The following is a 13444-nucleotide window of genomic DNA, read 5'->3' as shown; positions in this document are numbered from 1 at the left end:
ATTCCAGGCACTAGGGTCTCCCAAAATGGGTATCAGAGATGTGAAGATGAAAGTCATTCCCTACGCCAAACTCTAAGGCCAGAAATCTGTACTTTAAAGTTACTGACATGCCAAACCCTTAAACTCTGACTACCTGGCAAAGTTTGGAAACTGAAGGCAACTGACTACACTGGCCTTCCAAGACCTATTGAAGAGATACACCAGTGCACACACATTCTCACGCACAAACACACATTCTCAGAGTATGTCAAAGCATGAAACCAAGGGCAGCTTCCCTTTGCTGTATTCTCCCTGACACATCATCAGCCTGTTCACCCCTGGCCAGCATGGGTCTAATGAGCCAGCCCAGTCAGCCTCCTGCCCTCCACTATTGCTCTCAGGAACAGCTTTTCTTTGAGATTACTAATAGTGTGGTGGTGAGAACAAGGGCGGGGATGGAGGAGGGAGAGGAAGAAAGGGTCAGCCAGCAAGCTGAGAAGATGTTGATAACTATTTCCAGGCTTTTCCCTCCAAGCAATAGAACTGGACGTTCAAATTTGCTGCTAAGTTTTATGGGCTATCAAGGCAAAAGACTAAAGTTCTGCCCAGAGCAAATTCTGGCCCCAAATTTGTTTTTTGTGTTTTTTTCAGAAACTCCAAACCCATTTCTCCCAGCAGAGGCTCACTTGAAATCACAAAGGCCAGCCAAGCTTAAAGAGGTCCTCGAACTCCACCCACCACACCCACACACACATGAGCACTTCCTCTAACCACACACTGGGATCAGACTCTGGAGGAGACCTCTGGACCACCTCTCATGCTCACTCCCAGAGTTCTTAGAGAAGCAGCTCCCAGTTACCTAGCAATCAATGAACTGAAGCCTCGGACCAGCTGCCTGTCCTCTTGCTTGGAAGCAGGAGCAGGGAGCAGTGGGCTGTGAATGATGGAACCTCAACACTCAATGGGCTAAAGAAAAATGAGAGAGCAGGCCATAAAAGCCTAGGAGCTCAAACTCAGCCTGCTCACCAGGATCACTGTTAGACATCAGTACTGCCATTCATAAAGGGGGTCTGCACCCATTCACCTTTTTTCCTTCCCAAAAGATGAACAGAAATGATCTGGTGGAGACAAAGTTACAGTTGCCTCAACTCACACCATGTTATCAACCCAACACCTAGCTCCACCCTTACACCCCAATACTGTCAGAACTCTACCATGTGTGGAGTACCTGCTGTTTCCGCTCACCAGGAAAACTCCCCCATTTCTCCTCGTCACCTTGAACTTCACTTGTATGAGGACTTCACCATGAACTTCACTCACATGGCACAAAAACATACCAAAACTTCTTATCAAGGGACCACAGGGTAGGGCAGGGTGGTAACAGGCTTGAGCTAGGAAGAGTTTGGGTATGAAATTAGGTCTCCAAATACAAGAAGGGACCTAGCAACTAGGCCAAGTTCAAACACTGACTGAAAACCAAGAAAATCAGTAGCCATGTGTTCAGTGCTAAGGAAGGGTGAACTCATAGCAGAACATGGTCCAGGAAGTCAGCAGGTCTAAAAGGCCACAATAATAATGGAGAAGGGAATCTGGGAGGAGGCTGAAATATATGTGCCCAGGGGTACAAAAATAAACCCATTTATAATATTGTAACATTATTTATGGTAGGGAAAAATTGAGTGCTGTTTTAATGTCCATCAAAAGGGGAATGGATAAATAAATTCAATGAAAGCCCTGGTCCAGTGGTAAAGCACTCAGTTTGAACCCCCAAATCACTTAGCAGAAGAAAATGTGGCAGTCCGCTTCTTCAAAGCTGATAGCCATGGATACCAGACAGAGCAGTTCTGCTCTGGTCTGCAGAGTTAACTATGAGTCAGAATCAACTAGATGACAATGAGAGAATATAGTCAATCTTTCAACACGAATGAACCTCAAAAACAATAGTGAAGGAGGAGTGCAAGAGGTAAAGGCAACAGAGGTAAATGCTATCATATGCACAATCCTATAATAACGATCTACAGGTAGAAACAGTGATAGACATGCAGGCTGAATGGGTGTAGGAGAGAGCTGGAGTATACACATGAATATATATATATACATATATGTTTGACAGAAGACATTTGTATATGAGGTAGAGCATGCCGTTACTGTAGTTAAGAGCCATCAAGTTGGTTTTGACTCAAATTAACCCTGTACAGGGATTTCAAGGAGCAGCTTGGTGGGTTTGAACTGCCAGCCTTGTGATTCACAGGCCAGTGCTACCCTACAGTGCCACACAGGGGGAAAAGTTATGAAAATTCCTTAGAAATAACCAAACACCTTGACAGATCGAGGAACATGAGACTCAGGACCATGGTCTCTGGGAACACTGAAGTCAACGGTCAGTTGGCATAACATAGTCCACAAAGACAATATTCTATGTTCTACTTTGGTGAGTAGGGCCTCAGGTCTTAAAAGCTCATGAATGGCCACCAAAGATGCTACTATGGATCTCTCCCTGTCCAGAGGAAATAAGACTGAATAAAAGCTAAGAGGTACAGAAACAATTAGTCCAATACACAGTTGAGCATCATTCTTCAAGACACTGAGACTAAAATAACTAGATGGTGCCCTGCTTCTACCAAGTGATTCTAAAGGAATCATATTAGACGGTTGTACAGCAAGTGAAAAGGAGCTCTGGTAGCGTAGTGGTTATGAATCGGGCTGCGAACCATAAGGTCGCAGTTCGAAACTACAAGATGCTCCGCCGGAGACAGATGAGGCTTTCTGCTCCCGTAAAGATTTACAGCCTCGGAAACCCTGTCGCTATGGGTCGGAACCGACTCGACAGCACTTAACAACAATAACAACATAGTGAAAGAGCCTTTCAGAAGAACCGACGAGATGGCGGAAATGGAGCCAAAGAAGAAGCTGACATTCCGCAAGTTCACCTACCGTGGTGTGGACGTCGACCAGCTGGTGGGCATGTCTTATGAGCAGGTGGTGCAGGGGTACAGTGTGCGACAACGGCAACTGTACCGCAGCCTGTGTCAAAAACAGCACTCGCTGCTTCCGCGGCTTCGAAAGGCCAAGAAGGAGGCACCGCCCATGGAGAAGCCTGAGGTGGGGAAAGCGCATGTGTGGAACATGATATTATGCCGGAGATGATGGCAGCATGGTGGGCGTGCACAACGGCAAGACCTTCAACCAGGTGGAGATCAAACCTGAGATGATCAGTCACTACCTGGGCGAGTTCTCCATCACCTACAAGCTTGTCAAGCACGGCCGGCCTGGCATTGGAGCCACCTGCTCCTCCCGCTTCATCCCGCTCAAGTAGATCAGTAAAGGCTCCAACTCTTAAAAAAAAGAAAGAAAGAAAATATAAGAAAAACGTGGAATAAAACCCAAAATAATAAAAAAGACAAGGCAGGTTAGAGACTGGTGGAATCCCCAAGACTATGGTCCTTAGTCACCCTTCAGGCTTGGAAATGAACTCACCCCCGTGGCTCAATTTTTCAGCCAAACAGTAGACAGGTTTATAAGAGAAACAATAACATAGAAAGCTTGGTAAATGGGGGGTCAGTGAAAAAGAGGAAGATTCCCAATAAGATGGATGAACAAGTGGCAGCAACAATGGGCTCAATTGTAACAAATTTGAAGATGGCACAGAACCAGGCAATGTTTTGTTCTATTGTGCATAAGGTAGCTATGAACAACAACAACACTAGGGAGGTGGGGAAACCTTAGACTAATCAACCATTAGAAATAAAAAGGGCAGCATTTACCCAAGGGCAAAGTTCAGAACAGTTAGGAAAGAAGGAGATAGGGAAACAGGAAAGGGAGTAAATGTATGAATTGTTGAATGGAAAACAATCAACTCTGTAAACCTTCACCCAATTTACAATAAAAAGTTAAAAGATGAATTTCAACTTTAGGAGAGGAGGAATAGAAGGAGGGAAATGGCTCAAGAAGGGTTAGTAATATTGCAGTTTTGTGTTGTTGTTTTTTTCTTTAAAGAAAACAAACAGCAGCTAACACAAATATGGAAAAATAGGGGATCTGTGTATTTGAACAATATTCTCTATACTCTTCAGTAGACTTGTAATATGTAATCAATTTTTAAAGGAAGAAAAGAGAGGTCCAGAAGGAACTTCATGTCAGTGGCTAGCTGCAGTCATCTACAATACGTGTGATAAATCTAGATTCTGTTTTGCTGAGAAGACCATTGATGATTATAACACTGGCACTTCTAGCTAAAGTGAGTTGGAGCCAAACTTCTTTGAAGGTTCACTGGGTAATGCAGTTCTCTTCTCCTTTGGAATCCTTGCACATAGTATCCCTTACACTGTAAAACTACTTACTGCAGAATTCAGGTCATGTTTGTTTGTTGATTTAATGTTCCTAAACTGTAATGCACCCCTGTAGTCTCAATAAAGAGGGAAAACAGAACCAAAGTCATAACTACAAAACAAGAACTATGAGCCACAGGTGAGAACAGGTGTTGATGGGGAATGGGTGGATGTCTTCTCAGAGCTCTGGTAGCATTCAAATCTGTGCTCTCCTATATTCATCTGTAGTTCTGGTTTTCCTATCCAGACAATCGATTCCCTGAAGTTCTGGACTGCCATTCTTTCTTTGAAGCCCCACACAACCTAGCAATGAGATGAGCATGGAACTGGACCAGAATAATTCCTTTTGATCAAATCTCTCATTGCTTTTTGCCTTGGATAAAGCCTTAGCCAATGTTCTTGGGTGTGTTGGCATTAAATACTCTTTCTGAATAGATGTCCCATGCACGGACTGTTTGACCCACCTGGACCCCTTCACACACAGTCTCCTCAGACTAGCCTAATAACTACTTTCTACAAGGTCTCAGAGGCCCACAGGACAGTCCCCAGAGCTGTAACCAACATGAACTCTCCAGGTGAGATGGCTTAGTACAGTGGGCCCCACCCAACAATGCATGTTTATAAACCCAAGGAGATTAATTTTAAAAAATTCCCACAATTAACCTCTTGTTGTTATGTGCTGTGGAGTCGGTTCCGACTCATAGCGACCCTGTGCAGAGTTTCCGAGGCTGTAAATCTTTACAGGAGCAGAAAGCCTCATCTTTCTCCCAGGGAACAGCTGGTAGTTTCCAACTACTGATTGTCAGATTAGCAGCCCAATTTGTAAACACTACACTACCAGAGCTCCTTAATTAATTTCTAGAAATGGCTAATTTGTTACTTCTGGTGTGGGTGATTCAGACAGGGGCTGTTATGGATTGATTTGTACCCCAAAACTTTGTTAATCCTACCCTCAATGCATGTGGTTGTAGTCCCATTTGGGAATGGATTGTCTTTATGTTAATGGAGCAGGATTGGGTGTAGCCTGCATCTTGAGTCAATTTGAAATGTAAAAGAACTTAAACAAGCAAGTAAGGGGGGGGGAGGGATGTCAAGCCACAAGAAGATTGCCCAACAGCAAGACTGTCCTCCAGAGCTGAAAGAGATGGAAAACCTTCCCCTACAGCCAGCACCCTGGATTTGGATTTGGATTTCTGGCATCTTAAACTCTGGGAAGGCTTTCGATTGTGTGGATCATGACAAACTATGGACAACATTGCAAAGTATGAGTATTCTGGAACACCTAATTGTGCTTGTGAGGAATCTGTACATGGACCAAGAGGCAGTTGTTCAAACAGAACACAGGGAACACTGAATAGTTTAAAATTAAGAAGAGTGAGCGACAAGATTGTATTCTTTCACCATACTTATTCAACCTCTATGCTGAGCAAATAATCCGAGAAGCTGGTTTATATGAAGAAAAACATGGCATCAGGATTGAAAGAAGACTTATTAATACACAGATAGAACCTTGCTTGCTGAAAGTGAAGAAGACTTAAAACATTTACTGATGAAGATCCAAGAGCACAGCCTTCAGTATGGATTACATCTCAATATAAAGAAAACAAAAATCCTCACCACTGGACTAATAAACAACATTCTTATCAATGGAGAAAAGAGTAATGTTGTCAAGGACTTCATTCTTGGATCAACCAAGAAGTCAAACAACGTATTAGGCAAATCTGCTGCACAAGACCTTTTTAAAGTGTTGAAGAGCAAAGATGTCAGCTTGAGGACTAAGGTACACCTAACCCAAGCCATGGTATTTTCAATAACCTCATCTGCATGTGAAAGCTGGACAGTGAATAAAGAAGACCATAGAAGAATGATGCATTTGAGTTATGGTGCTGGAGGAGAATATTGAAAGTGCCATGGTCTGCCAAAAGAACCAACAGATCTGTTTTGGAAGAAATGCAGCCAGAGTGCTCCTTGGAGGCCAAGATGGCCAAACTTCGTCTCTCATACTTCGGACAAATTGTCAGGAGGGGCCATTCGCTGGAGAAGGATATCATGTTTGTTAAGGTCAGAGAAAGAGAGGAAGACCCCTAATGAGATGGATTGGCCAAGTGGCAGCATCAATGGACTCAAGCATGGCAACAATAGTGAGGTTGGCCCAGGATCAGGCAGTGTTTCATTCTGCTGTGTATAAGGTCGCTATGGGTCGGTACCAATTCAATGGCACCTAACAACAAACTCTGGGAAAATAATTTTTTTTTTTTTTTGCTAAAGCCATCCACTCGTGGTATTTCTGAGAGAACAGCAGTAGATAACTAAGAAAGGGACCATGTTTGAGAACCACGGTCTCTAGTCTATAGTGTTGAAGAAAAGGTTTGGTAGGAGGCATGGAGTGAGTCAGGAGAACAAGTGAGAGGATCCAATCTGTTGGGGCAGGAATCTTATCATTCTCCATGAGTTATTCAGTGTGCTTCAAACACACCAAAGAAGAAATGCTTGCCAGTAGCTTTCCTTCCAGAACTCAGTTCAACAGTTTTTTGGCTTAAACAAATGGTATGAACAATAGCATTAATATTAGGGTTGGTAGGGGTTGTTGTTGTCATTGTTAAGTGTCGTGGAGTTGGTTTCGACTCATAGTGACCCTGTAGAAGGTTTCTGAGGAGTGTCTGATGGGTTTGAAGCACTGACTTTGTGGTTAACAGTCCAGTGCTTACCTTACAGGGCCATACCAGGTAGGGTTTGAAAGTCCCCCAAAAGAATAAAAATGATGTCATCTGGGCAAAGTTGCCTCATGTTTCATTATAAGACAAGGTTTCATTAATGGTCTGCCTCCTCAGTGGGTCTCAATGGTGGCTGTACATTAGAATCACCTGGACAACTTTTCAGATTACCAGTACCCAGACTTCAGATAGTGTTGTTGTTGTTAAGTGCCAACGAGCCAGTTCCAACTCATAGCTACCATGTATAGAGTTTCTAAGATTCTAAATCTTTGCAAGATTTAGAGTGGCTGGTGGGCTCGAACTACAGACCTTGAGGTTCACAGTCCAGTAGTTATCCTGCAGTCACTGACCTCAGAGTAGTTCCTTCAGAATCTCTGGAAGTGGAGCTGAGCGTTGACATTTAAAAGTATCTCCCCAGGTGACTGTGAGGCACATTTGGGACTCAGGAATCACACGTCGCTGACCTGGGCACCAGCAAAGAAAGCAGAACCAAGTAAACCTGCTTGAGAAGTTCCAAAAAGTGGGGCCCAGTTGTAAACACTGAATTCCCAGGAAAAGGAAACTCCTAGTGTTCCTGGACAGAACTGGGGAAAGGTGGTGAGGATAAGTGAGCCCTGCTTAGGGACTCCAGAGACACACAGTCACATATGAAGGGGAGGCCCTTGTATGGGGCAAGAACACCCAGAACTGAGACTAGGGAAAGGCCTCAAGGGTTTGCTTGATCTCCAGCATGGTTTTCCTCAGATATCTCAAAAAAAGACAAGCTTATGGAGACAGCTTGTTACCTCTGTTGTTGACTCCGCCCATTCTTAACAGAAAGTTTGCCCCTCATATCTAACCACAGCGCAATCTTGCTCTATTCCGAAACCAGTGCCTCACATCCCTCAGGATACCTTTAGCAGTGTGGGGTACATTCCAACTAGAACACTCAATGACCAGATGTCATTGAGTTGATTCTGACTCGAGGAGGAGACTTCATCTGTGTCAGAAAAACACTGTGCCCCATAAGGAGTCCTGGTGTAGCACTGTGGGTTAATGTGCCAGAATGCAAAGCCGTTTGAACTCCAAGGTCAGAGTTCAAGCTCACCAGCTGCTCCTTGGAAACCCTATACAGGGACTCTATGAGTTAGAACTGACTTGATGGCACTTAATAACAACATAAGGTTTTCAATGGCTGATTTTTTGGAAACAGATCTATAGATCTTTCTTCCAAGGTGCCTCTGGATGAACTCCAAGCTTTCGATCAGCAGGCAAATGCGTTAACTGTTTGCAGCACACAGTGAATATAGCATCCAGAGACCAAGCACTTCCTCAACCCCAACACACTATTAAGAAGATAGATTATGCCCCTCTGGAAAGCCTTCGTATGAAGGAGGGATCCTGATTTTCAAGGGACTGAGAACAGTAGTTGCTCATCCTTTCTGCAGGGACACTTTCAGCTGAATAAACAGGAAAACAGGATTCACACACCCAGTGCCTTCAGGGCAATTATAATTATTTTAATTGAAGGAGCGGTGGTTGAATTCTTGGTGAAAGAAGATTAAAGATTATTCTTGGGATTTACCAACCGGTGTGTTGCCCGGAACCTGTGCATCTCCCCACGTGGAGCAGCCAGAATTACACCTGGGCTGGACTGTGGGGCACTTATTCTAGTTGTTCACAGGGTTCTGGTCATTGGAATTCTCCATTGCAGTTCTTTGTGGTCATTGATCTGCCACTGGGTTCTTATGGTTTGCCGTCCTATTAGGGACTGAGCTCCTTGCATACAATCAACACAGAGAAGATCAAATAAAAAGCAGCTTGTAAAGACTAATGTGGGAGCACATAAGCTCTAGACTGTAAACCACAAGATAGGCAGTTTGAGTCCACCAGCTGCTCCATGGGAGAAAGATGAGGCTTTCTGCTCCTGTAAAGATGTGTTGTTTGTTGTTGTTAAGTGCCGTTGAGTCGGTTCCGACTCATAGCAACCCTGTATAGGGTTTCCTATGAGCAATTAGTGAATTACAACTACCAATCTTGTGATTCAAACCTCAGAACCCCCATACAAGATCGCTATGAGTTGGAACCCACTCAGTGGCACTAAACAACAACAACAAAGACTGATGTGCTGTCATCCTTCTGCCAGGGCTCAGCTGAGGGAAGGATGGGGTGGACAGGAGAGGGAGGCTGGCTACTTTCCCAGTCTTATTGTGTCCACAGAATGTTCTGCTGGATGGTTCCTGGGGCCCATGAAAACCTCCCAGGCGCAGAGTAGAATACAAATGGGGTTTTAGATTTAACGTCAGATTTGATGCATGTATTGCGGTTGAGGAGAGGTGAGATCCTCCTGGGAGGAGAAAGAGTCCCAAAGCTTCATCATTCTACAAGTGAAAATTCAAGGCACTAACAAGGCTCTGTCTGTTTATCGTCCCCACCGTGTCCCAACCCTCCTCCCACGCAGGCCTTTGCTCAAAAAAAGAAAAATGGATGCTTTAACTGAAGTCACTCTAGATCCTATTTCATCCTTGAAATAATCTGGTTAGTATTTGTTTCTCTGCCAATACAGTGGAATTCTGGGGCTTCAGACCCTCTCTGGTGCCTGCCACAGACCACAATCAAGTGAAAGCTTCAGAGTCACCTAATGTATAAGTAATCCATCAGTTGCCAAATAATTGATCCTGATTCAAGTGTGTCTGAATAGAATTGTGCTCCATAGCATTTTTAGTGTTCCTCAAGGCTGCAACCTAAGGGAAGTAGATCACCAGACCTATTCCTCTGAGGTGCCTTTGGGTGGCTTTGAACCACCGACCTATCTGTTAAGAATAGATTGAGCCACACTGGAATTCCCAACACCTACATTGTTGTTTCTGATGGTGCTGGTGGTATTGGTTGCTGCCAAGTCAATTCCTACCCACGGTGAGTCCACGTGTGCAGAGTAGGACTGTGCTCTGTAGGTTTTCAAGGCTCTAACCTTTCAAAAGTAGATCCCCAGGCTGTCTTCTGAGGCATCTCTAGATGGATTTGAACTACCAGCCTCTCATCTAGTAGTAAAGTGCTCAATAGGTTGGGTCACTGGGAACTCCATAAGTAGGAAGACCCACGAACCAACAACTGAAGTCTCTTCACACATTGAAACTTAGAGCTACGGTCAGCCCTGTGTTCCAGTGAAATTAGTTTTTGGGCCAAAGCTAAATTTGCTGAATGCAGGTAGAGTCTATATCATTCAGGGGACGTTGGGCATCAAAACCATCACTTGGGACCCAATCCATCCACCCTCGTGTCTGTCACTACCACCTACTGAGCACTAAATGCTCTCTCTCCTACAATCCACTTGATAGCCCCTATGGAGTAGATGCTGAGCTTACGCATGCACACACGCACACACACACGCACACCTTTTTTTTTTTTTTTTTTTTTTACAGTTTAGGAATCTTAGCCTCAGAGAGATTGGGAAACTTGCCAAATGTCACATAGCAGTTGTTCTTGTTAAATACCGTTGAGTCAGTTCTGATTCATAGAAACACTGTATAGTGTTTCCAAGGCTGTAAATCTTTGCAGGAGCAGAAAGCCTCATCTTTCTCCTATGGAGCAACTGGTGGGCTCAAACCACCGACCATATGGTTCACAGTCCAATGCTTATCCTAAAGGGTGGCCATGCTCCCCTTTACAGTGTCTGCCCCTCTGTCCACACCGTTCCTGAGAGGCTGCCTGCCATAGAGTCTGTGTAGGGTTCCACTTAGCTCAGTACTTCTACAACCCTCAGCAGATGCTGTCTTTTGCCAAAGAAACTTCATTTGCAGATTTGTATGTATGTTGTCACTGAATATGTTCACATTGGTCAAAGCATCTTAGTAAACTAAGGGACAGTGAAGGCTGCTGTTGTCCACTCTATCCATATCCACCTCTACTGTATGAGCCATTTCCTTGAAATAAACCTCTCGTTACATATACATATGTAAGCATCACTGGTTTTGTTTCTCTAGAAAACCCAATCTAAGACATGGGGTTCTTATGAATAAAAATAAGCTCAGTGGATACTGGTAACTGGACAAGAAGAGATGATGAGTAATTGTAGACAATGTGTAAGCAAAAGAGGGGAATAGTTATTCTTTCATTTCAGAAACAGATGATCTCAGGATCCCTACCTACAAAAGTGGTGACAGCAGAGGTGGTGGCATGGAGAGACAGAGCAGCTGTGGGCTGTAAGCTCAAGGACAGAGTAAGGCTGTGTGCCTGCAGGCAGGAGGCTGGCTTGCAGAATGGGACCTTTGGACATTTAAATGATTATGCAATTTTGTTTTGCATGTGTACATCAAATGTTTTTTCTTTGTTTATTTGTGAAATATAAGATGTAAATGGGGAGCCACAGGGGGAAAGTAGGATAACCGCTGTTGCAGGGAGGGATCATAATCATTGAGATGAAACAAAGTATATAACTTGATAAATGTAAAGCTGATGATCATGGCTGTAAATTGTCACTGAATTCACAATAAAAAGTTTTTAAAAAATAAAAAAGAGAAGATGAAAATCATGAGCTTCTAAACATTGAGCATAGTTTAAAAAATGACCAATGTACTGAAATAACAGAAGCTTATTTCAACTAAAAGTGGTGTTGCTCTCATTTATAAAAATGAATTGAGGTGGGTTGTGGCCGTGGGGCTGGCGTTCGCCTCACGGAATGGACCCGCCGGCCATGCCATCGGTGAACCCTTTCGGCCATGGTGTGGAGCCGCCTGCTGAGAAACCGATGGGTGCTTGCCCTGGTCTTCCGACACTCGCTCATCTACTTCCTTGTGTTATACCTTCAAGCAGGAGTGTAAGGACCTAACTGATTTTACTTGATTTTGCCTACCTAGAGACTGCTTGACTAAACTCTAGTCAGGCTCAAAAAAGCATTTTAAATAGCCAAGGCCTCCGTTTTTAGTTCCCTCCAGAGACAAGGTCAATCTCCATTCTGTACATTAGCCTGAACACATCCTCCTGTTCCAGGAACGTGCTAAATCAGCTCATGCTGCCTTAGAATATCCTTTCACCCCTAGCAACAGCGGGAACTAGATAAAGAATAGACAGGACCCAAGGCCAAATACCAGATGTTTTCCTTTACCCTAGCCTAAGAACAAAGACCACCAGTACTGACCAATTAAACTGTAACATCTCATACTTTGCCAATTGTTAACCAATCAGAAATTGTATCTATGGTACTGCAACAATTATGCCCCTAAAACCTTATAAAAACTGGCTTGTACTGTAAAGGGGGGTCACCTTTGTCTCCTGCTTTTGTGAGTGAAGGTGGACCCCAGCGTGTTGGCAAATAAGCCTCTTGCTGTTGCATCGAACTCGAGTCCTGGTAATCTTTTTGGGGTCTCCTACTGGATAGGGCCATCTGGGGCCTAACAGGAGGAGAGGGCAGTGAGAGACCGGAATCTCCTCCAGGTTCAAGGTCATGATCAACCAATTCCCTGAACAAGTGCAGTTTAACTTGGGCAACAGCAGTTAGGCAAGCAACCAATGTCGGAATTCCATTCAAGGGAAGCACCTCATCATAGATGAACTCGGATACGTTGTGACAGGGGGGACTTGCTGGTGAATAATTTCTGCAATGTCAACATCCCTAGCACAAAGCACTATTGCTGCAATGGCTACTTGTCCAACAGCTGTTGCAGTGAATATGAATACTGTGTCTCTTGCTGCTTGCAGCCCAAAAAGCAACTTCTCCTGGAGCGCTTCCTCAATCAGGCAGCGGTGGCATTCCAGAACCTCTTCATGGAGTCAAAGATCACTTTGAATTGTGCTTGGCTAAATGGAGAACCTCATCCCAGAGTATGCACCACGAGAATACCTAGAGGGATCCTGTAGCCAAGTGCTGCCATGGAGAGAGTCCTCCTGAACTCTTCCCTGCGTGATGGGCGCTAAGGGCACTGCTGGTGGACTGCAGGCCTCAAACCAGATGTAAGTGTTCCCTCTGCTGCCCCTGAGGAAGACAAGGCACCTGAGGAAACCTAGGCTTCCACCCCTTCTCATGGTGTTCTCTGTGGCTTCATTCCAATCCTGGGTCTTCCCTGATGGAACTCCAACCCTTCTCACCCCGAAAAGACCAAACTGTGGCCTGACCTTTCCATGCTGTTTCTGTTCTTGGATGACTCCACCGCTGTGCGAGCAAAGGGAAGCGTGACTTGTGGTCCACACTGTGGACCTGGGCCTTCCACTCTAACGTTATTTGTCGGATTGTGGCATAGTGAGAAAATTAAAAGGTTTGGTGTAGGAAAATGCCCTGCCTTTCTAGTGGAATACACTCAAGGAAATTTGTTTTTTGTTGTGGTTCTGTTTCATGAGTTGAATGTTCCTTTTGTCTAGATAAAATGTTTTGTTTCTTAGAACATGGGGGCAGGGAGAAATGAATTGCCTTATAGGTACAATCTCAACCAAAATTCTAGAAGGTTTTTT

At 44.3% G+C, this 13444-nt stretch overlaps 2 pseudogenes; both read left to right on the top strand.

Annotated features, from left to right (window-relative positions):
* The first annotated feature begins 2862 nt into the window (after nt 1–2862).
* Nucleotides 2863–3295, top strand: LOC102842673 (annotated as a pseudogene).
* An 8414-nt stretch (nt 3296–11709) lies between these two features.
* Nucleotides 11710–12903, top strand: LOC102822389 (annotated as a pseudogene).
* Nucleotides 12904–13444: the final 541 nt, after the last annotated feature.

This window comes from Chrysochloris asiatica, unplaced genomic scaffold (genome assembly GCF_000296735.1).
Source record: "Chrysochloris asiatica unplaced genomic scaffold, ChrAsi1.0 scaffold00203, whole genome shotgun sequence".
Taxonomy (NCBI): domain Eukaryota; kingdom Metazoa; phylum Chordata; class Mammalia; order Afrosoricida; family Chrysochloridae; genus Chrysochloris; species Chrysochloris asiatica.
This window is presented reverse-complemented; position numbering and strand designations above follow the sequence as displayed.